Raw genomic sequence first — 8,772 nt, forward strand, 5'->3', positions numbered from 1 at the left:
TGATGGGTTTGCATCCCAATAAACCCACTGTAAATTGAACATCTCTTACGTCAAAAAGCAACCAAACATCGTAGCTTAGCCTAGCTGACCTTAAACAGGCTCAGAACACTTATGATAGCCTCCAGTTGGGCGAAATCATCTCACACAAAGCCTACTTTATAATGAAGCATTGAATCTCTCATGCCATTTGCATTCGAAATTGTACCGTTGAAAAATCATGTCAGATTGTTGTAAGCTGGGGACTGTCTGAACTTCCAAATCTTTATTACCGTAACTAACACCGCCATGCACGTCTCATGGGCATGCCATTCTAAATCTGTGGGATCTAAGGCAAGAGTAATAACCTCTCTAAGTCTCCATTTCTTGATTTATAAAACATTAGCCATACCGCACAGAATCAGTGGAAGAAGTCAGTGAGATACTAGATGCAAAGGTGTATAGTGCCCACCAAATACATGCTCAGCCAAGGATGATGAAGGTGGTGGTGGTGGTGGTGGTGGTAGCCCATATTTTCCTCCGGATAAAAACCTAAAAGCAACTCTGCTAGGTTAAATGATATGTATTTTCTGAAATCTTCTGATAGCTGTTTTGATTTACCCTGCATGCTCCCTGCCCAGAACCTCTTTGCCAGGCTGATCCCACCAGTTGGGCGTGTTGACTGCAAAGGCTCACGGCTGTGCAGTTATCTGGAGAACCGCCCTTGGCCTAGAGGACCCGCCCGTCTGGGAAGTGCCTGGAATGTCAGCCCGCCCCCAGCGCGGCCCGCAGCCAATGGCCGACTGGCACCGGGAACCAGGCCAGCCCCCTTGCCCATGCGTAGAACCACCTGCGGTTCTATTCATGTTCCACGGCTCCCTGTGGGATCGGGCTGAGACCGGACTTCTTGGCTGGATTTCTTCCTCTCTTCTGCTTTCTTCACTTCCTTAGAGGCTTTTCTCCTAAGAACCTCCCACTATAAATAAATCATTCACTTGAGAACCTCCTCTAGAAAATCCATCTTGAAACACTCATCTAATAGCAGTTTGGGGCGGTGGGGGGTGTCAGGTGGGAGGTCTTAGGTGTGTTTTGTAGTTGTCATTCTTCAAAACACACGACAACAGAGCCTGGCAGCAGGAGGGCGTGTGCTGGCGCAATGGGGTTCTCGGTCCCAGGACATTCCTGCTCTGAGTGGCTGCATCTCCCCAGACACGTGTGTACAGGATGCCCTCACCCAGCAAGCCAGTGAGTCTCAGAGGCAAAGGAGGGGCAGACAAGCTGTTCCATAACAAACAAGCCAGTGCTGAAAGGCGGCGATGTGGACCTCTGCTGCTCTTCCCCAAAGAGCAGCCAAGGAAGCCGGCGCACTGAACCTGGGGGTGGGGGTGGGGGGCCAGGAGAGGCGAGAAGGGTGGGCAGGCTGAACGAAATCGAGACAAAGTTCAGATTGGGGCCAAGGTGAAAATCGAACAGTCTGACCTAGTTCAAGTACATCGTTTAACAGGACACTCATTGATAAGCGAACCACCTGATGCTTGCACAGTAGAAAAAATAATAACAGTGAAACACCTGGTACTGCCTTTGGGTTGATAAGCTAGTATCTTTCATCACATCTCTCTCTCTCTCTCCTTGATGACTGAAGTACCCACTCTATGAGGCCTTCTGCTCAATCCACACTGGTAATAGTGACAAGACTTTGATGCCCTCCTCATTCAACAGAATGTTGTTTAGTTCAAAGTGAAGAACAGAGGCAATTCTTTGCTTTTAAATTATTAGCTCCCTAAGTCTTCTGTAATGATATAGTTTGACTGAAGTGTGCAGTTTATTAACTACATAAAGACGACATTATCAGAGTGGAGAAAGGCTGAGGCGAGCCTCGCCTTTCAGCCGAGCAGCAGGGGTTCTAGATACTTTGATCTCAATCAATGCTAAATGTCTTTGTGAGATGGGGAGCGCGCTGAAATTATCTTTGGCATGACGGCAGCATCAATTATTCAAGTCCTTTTCCTGATGAATTAAAGTGTTCAACTTCTACCCCACTTGTGGCTTTGGTTTTTTTCCTTTTTTTCTTTTATAGTTGTTTATCCAGTCAGGAAAGGCACTTGGAATAAATCTCCAAGCGTTCGCTAGTCATACTCCAGCTGACCTTTGAAAATTCACAACGCCTCCTCCTCCTCCTCCTTCCTAATCGCTCTCCCCACCCTCACTCCGAGCCCTGGTCTTCTCGGGGGTGACTCGAAGGACTCTACAGAGAAAACGGGGGCATTGTTTCCATCTGGCTTCAGGCCAGAATGGTCAGTAGGGGCCCATGAAGTGACCCCTCGACAAGAAGGGTTGGTTTGAAATCTGATGGACTGGAGGCGTCTACGGGCTGTTAGAAACCCTCCCAGCTGACCCCGGCTGCTCCCTGTGCCTCCCAAGGGAGCCTTCAGCTACCAAACTGCCCCTCCGGTCGAGACCCAGTTCTTTTGAATACACTTACCCTCTGGGATGATGATTTTCAAACTGCAGGCTGAGACCCAGGAGTGGGTCATCAGATCAATTTAGAGGATCACGTCCAGCAGAAGAGAAGAGGAAAGAAAGGATCAGAATGCATTTGATGGATGAGGGTAAGCATTGTTGCTTGAAACTCTGTTCTGGATGTGAATGCCCCGGGTCACCATACATCATCACCACCACCCCCTTTCCGTGTCGGAGAAACCCTGAGACAAGGATTTGAGAGCAAGTTGCTTATTTGGGGGGTGATTCCAGAAAGCACTGTGAGGTCATGGGGTAAATGAGATAGGAAGGCAGGAAGCTAATGAAGTGTGCATTAGGGGTGGGCTACCACCATGGGCCACTGGAGTCATCCTGCCAGAAATGAGGGAGCTGGAGCGTTGGCCTGCAAATGCTGGTCCTCCATTGCCCAGGGTCTTGCCTGGGTTTCAGCTCCCCAGAACTTCTAGGCTTCTCTATGCACAGACCAAGTATTCCCCCATGGCCAGAGAACACCTTCAGGCCAAGAGATGGGACAGCCAACAGAGAGAGGAGGAACTGTCTGCAGTGACCTCAGGAAGATAGATGGAGGACCTACACCATCCGCACCACCATGTAAAACGTGTTTCTAATCATGGATTGCAGTCAAAAGAGTTTGAACATCCCTGCCCTGGCAGATAAAAGTAAGAGAGGCATCACCCACACCACTAAAATATTCTCTAAGCCTTCTAGACTTTTCTTGAGAGGTATTAATTACATGCACTCACTGACTACATGTACTTTACAAGTTAGTGATGTTGACACAATATAAGACCACGTAGGTCAATGAGCCCAGCACAGTATTTAGCCTGGAATGACTACTATTATGTGAGCCAATTTCTTACAATTTCTCTCTAGATCTCTATCTATCTGTTCATCTATATCAAAATTGATGACCATCTACTTACCTACCTCCATATCTCCTTCTGGTCCTGTTTCTCTGGAGAACACCAATTAATAACACCTACATTCTCCCTTTTCACTTACCCTCACCCCCTCACAACTTGCTCACCAAACTCTTTGGCTTCACCTTTTTCTGGGCTCCAGAATCAATCCCTTCTTTCCCACCCACACCATCCCACCCACACCGTCTTCTTGAGTTGAGTGGTTGCACTGAACACATAATTAGACTCTGTCCCCTCACTACGTTCAGGCCCTATGGTACATTTTCTTTTAACATTGGCAAACTAGAAAATGAGAACTTGGCCCTGCCTAAGATGACCCCAAGAGTTGGGCACAAAGGAGAAAAAGACAGGCCAAGTAAGCGGCTGGAAAGGGACAGAAGAGGGGTATATCGGGGCTTCCTAGAGAAGACACCGCTTGAAATGAGTCTTGGAAAAATAGGTGTTTACCAGGCAGGATGGTAGAAGAGCTTGAGAAAATTTTTGGAAGGAGGAAGTGGCACTCTGTGTCTAGGGAACACAGCTCTGTTCGTGGTGGGTTTTTTTGAAATGCCCTTTTAAAGTCATAATACCCACAGTAGGTCAAATGCGAGCTCATATATTCTACGGAGAGTATTTTTCCGGAAGGCAAATGACCAACAGAAGTGAAGAGCATTCACAATTTTCCTCTCATTTGACAAGCAGTTGTACTTCTAGGAATTTTCTTTTTGTAAGAAGCACCCGCAGAAGTGAAAACTTAGAAATACCCCAAATATCCAACAAAGTGGGATTAATTAAATAAATGTGCTGTATCCCCTATAATTGAATACAACACTATTATTAAAAATGATGTTGAGATGAATATGTGTTGTCGTGGGAAAGTGTTCATGGCAAATTAAGTGAAAAAGTAGGTATTAAACTGGTTGAAAGGTATACGGGAACTCTCTCTGTACTACTTTGCAGCTTTTCTGTAAATCTAAAACTATTCTCAAATTTAATTAAATTTGAGAATAGTTTAAAGTAAATTCAAAAGCAGATGTTTACAGTACTGTCTCATTTGTGTTTGACACACACACAAGGGAGAGTATATTTGAAGGGCGTCACAGTGGTCATTCTCCATGGTAGGATCTGTCGGTCGAATATGCAGAGTCAGCGTGGGGGGAGAATGGACGGAAGGACATACCTTTAGACGCAGGGTAAGTTGTTGTCATTTGCTGTGAGAACTCTCGTGACACGGAGCAGCCAGACAACTCACACCCACTCCGGGGCTCATGCTGTGTAACCGCCCGTGGGTCCTCAACACTGCCAAGCATCCCTCTGAATTCCTCTCGTCCACTCTCACATCCACACTCTTCTAGATTCTGCTCTTCTATCTCCTCTTCTCGCCCTCGGCTCTGTCTCTCAATATTTTCACCTACTCCCAGACTATCAGTATTTCCATTATGTCTACAAGGATGTCCACATAAAGCACCATTCCTCTGCTCTTCCTTCCCCTCTCATTTAAGGTTCAACCTCAACTCATCTGTGAAAACCCTGATGGCGCCGGCAGGGTGATCTCCCTTCTCTGAAACTCTGTACTCTCTGGGCAATTTATCTCATTCTGTTTTGTATCATTTTCATGCGTGTTTTAGTGCCCTGACTTCGCAGGAAGTCCTTGAGGGCTGATGGTGACACAAACCATTCTTGAATCTTCGCACCAAACACACAGTAAGTCCTCAGAATGGCTGTTCAATGAATCCTTAAATTATTAACATTGTTGAGACTTGATGAGCCAGGCCGCGTCTATTGATAAACCACTGTCTTCCATACCTGGGCTGCTAAACACACACACAAACCATCTCATTTACAATTTCCTTGCAAGTCAAGCAGCGCATACCGTCCCCTCATTACAGACCCATCCAACTGCTCTCTCTTCAGACCCAGATCTCTTGCCCTGAGGGTTTCGAGCCAACTCCCCCAGAATAGAGCCTCAGTCTCAGGGCTTAGCCGACTTCTGAGGGTCTTATTCTTTGTCTTCCTTTCCCCAGCTTTCCACTTCTGGGACAATCCCCAGGCCCAGGAGCAAAGCCAAAGCTTGACCCCAAGGCGGTGTCCCCTCAGAACCAGCTCAAGAGCAAAAGAAACCTTGCCTTCCCTGAGATCAAAGCTCTGTGCAGCCGGATCACCCGTGGCCTAATGCCACGCTGCTATGGCAACAGGAATTTTAAGCAGACATCGGCAGAACCTGCCTCTTCTATTTCAGCAAGTCTGGAGCCCGCCTCTCCTGGGTGGGACTTCCCACAAAGAGGGTCCCTGGTGCACCTGAGGGACCTGAGTCATTTTCTGGGGTTAGGATGGCCTGACCTGGTAGCTGATATCCTGAGACCTGGTAAGGGGGCTCGGGGGAGGAGGGAGGTGTCACATGTATGTCTCCAGGCATTGAGTGCATTGCTGGGGAAGGTAGTGGGGGGAACTGGCCGCCTCAAGGGCAGAACCCGCAGAAGAAGGCTGAAAACTGATCATCGTGTCCCTACCCTCCAGGAACCTAAGCTTTCCTCTATCTTTTGCATCCGTGCAAAGATGACTAGTACCTGATCCCAAGCATATCACCACCTCTTGGGAAAATAAATCACATATTGAAACGACACGAAGTGGATTGTAACTGAGGTCATAATAAAGATTCCCTCACTTCCTGTGAAGCTGTATGCTGAGACCACGGGTGACGGGGGCACCAAACAACAAGCACCCAAAGCCCCAGCGAGGCTGGGCTGCCCCAGAGGACAGGCAGGGAGGCACATGCCTCTTGCTCTCCGTGACCGTCCCCACTGTCCTGTCTTCCCACGGTCAGAAGTGTGCAGGGAGATGAGGGCCCCAGCACACTCAGCCTTGTGCCCTGGCTCTAGAAGAAAGTGCTCGACCCCAGATGGTCTCTCTGCTGAGTAAATGCAGCGCAGATGACATGACAGAGTCAATGTCAGCTCTGACCAGGATGCAAGGAAATGACTGCCCTCAGACCTTCATGTCGGTAGACGTCTAGATTTGTATAGACTTTAAAAGATGATTTGACATGGTGGATTGATCTTAAAATTATGCATACTTTTAATTAATATATACTGTTGTGTATGTGTATATATATACATATATACATATATACATATATATATATAGTTGTGTATACACACACACACACACACACAATGGAATACTACTAGGCCATAAAACAGAACGAAATTTTGCCATTTGCATCAACATGGATGGACTTGGAGGGCATCATGCTAAGTGGAATAAGTCAGACAGAGAGAAAGACAAATAGAGTCTGATATCACTTATATGTGGAATCTAAAAAAATATGACAAACTAGTGAATATAACAAAATGGAAGCTGACTCACAGGTACCAAGAACAAACTAGTGGTTACAAGTGGGGAGAGGGAAGCGGGAAGGGGTAACACAGGGGTAGGGGGACTAAGAAGTATAAACCATTAGGTATAAAATAAGCTACAGGGGATATTGTACAACACGGGGAACATGATAACTACAAATGGGGTCTATAACCATTCAAAATCGTGAATCGGTGTATTGCACACCTGTAACTTACATGATATTGCACATCAACTGTATGTCAATAAAAAAGTGTGCTCCCCAGCTACACTATGAATTATTGAGAGGAGGACCTCAGTTTTTTCATGGCAACATACCAAATACCTAGTAGGCCCTCTATGAAACTGAATGGATAGACAGATATAAATGTTAGGAAGGAGAAAACTTTTCACCCTATCAACTTATGTCCAGTGGTTGGGGATTTGCCAATTAACTGACAAGAACAGGTGAGCAGATTAATGGTCAGAAGTTCATTCTCAGATTCACCGAGAAAAGATCAAGTTTATTCGCGCACATGAGCGCACACAAAGAAATGGATCCTGTACAACGGGTTAAGGGTTTATATATCATCTTAATAAAAAGGGGGGTTAAGACTTCAAGGGAAGGCAAATGATGGGAAACTAATGAGAAACAAATAGGAGAAAAAAGCAAAGGGTATAGAAAGTTTTGGAAAGATTCTGTTTATGGAATTTCTCATCCAGGTGCAAGTGGTCCATCTTCTTTCTGGATGTAAACCTCCCAGAGAGGGGATTTGTGGCAGCTGTATTTTTGAGGCTTTGTTTAAGTCAGGAAAAAAAAAGTTTAAGTAAGGGCTTTTTCTTCCACTTCTGTTTGTTCAGATATTTTCAGCTTAAAGTAAAGTTCGTACCACATCAGTGAGACCATCAGATGGATAGACAGATGAATGGGTGGGTGGAATGATGACAGTGGATGGTATAGACTCATTTGTGTGTGTAGGGTGTGGAGTGAAGAGGTATTTCAGGGCAGGGCAAGAGCCAGAGTCACTCAGGGAGTGTAAAGCTCTCTGCCACTAAATTGTGGTGCCTACAATTCTAAGTTTGGAAATGCATTTTCTTGAGCCAGATATCTCTGTTAAAATGGAGCTACAATGGAGCAGGAAATGGTATAATGTGACAATTTGAGAAATGTATATGAACTATATACACATAAATATATGAAATATATGTACATAATAATATACATGCATAAATATGTACATACACAAATATATGTATATGTGTGTGTATACATAATATTATATATTATATATATATAATATATTATATATATATATAAATATGGTAGGCAGCTGTGTTACAGTGGAAAAGAAGGCTTTGGATGAACTAGTTACCGCAACAGGACAGCCGAGCTACCATGGACTCCCCTGTTATAAAATGTGGAAATAAATCTGAATGAAGATAACAATTACATAGTCCCTGAGGGAGAGCAACAGGAGGCCCAGAGACTTGAAGGGCCAGAACTAAGTCCCCTCCATCAGGCCAGAATACCTGAAAGGCTGCCCAGGACAGGAAAAGGGGACTGAGAAAAAAGGCGGGACATCTCTCTAAAGTATAACAAACATATAATAGGAGCTGCCAAAGACACCAGAGAGAAGGGAGAGGAAGGAGGAACATTATTCAAAGAGACAGTGGATGAGAATGGAAACAAGACCTGAATCCTCAGATTGAAGCAGCACCATCCCCAGCAGGAAATGCAGAGGCAAACTTCCAGCTCTAGACACACTGCAGGGAAACTGCAGGACACTCAAGACAAAGACCTGTTCTTGGAAGTGAACCGGAGAAGAAAAGTCTATAAAGCAACAACAGTTGGACTTCTCATCAGCAACAAGACAGGGTGAAAGGAGGAAACAATATCCGAAATGCAGAGAGGATTACTCTCAACCAATCATTCTTTATTCAGTTAAGCAATCATTTAACAATAATAATAAAAAATACTGTTAGGGTATAATAGTAATAAGGGTAAAATAAAGACATTTTGAGACAAAAACTCAGTTTACTTTTCAAAGCCATCAATGAGAGAATC

This window comes from Vicugna pacos, chromosome 16 (assembly GCF_048564905.1).
Source record: "Vicugna pacos chromosome 16, VicPac4, whole genome shotgun sequence".
NCBI classification, from domain to species: Eukaryota; Metazoa; Chordata; class Mammalia; order Artiodactyla; family Camelidae; genus Vicugna; species Vicugna pacos.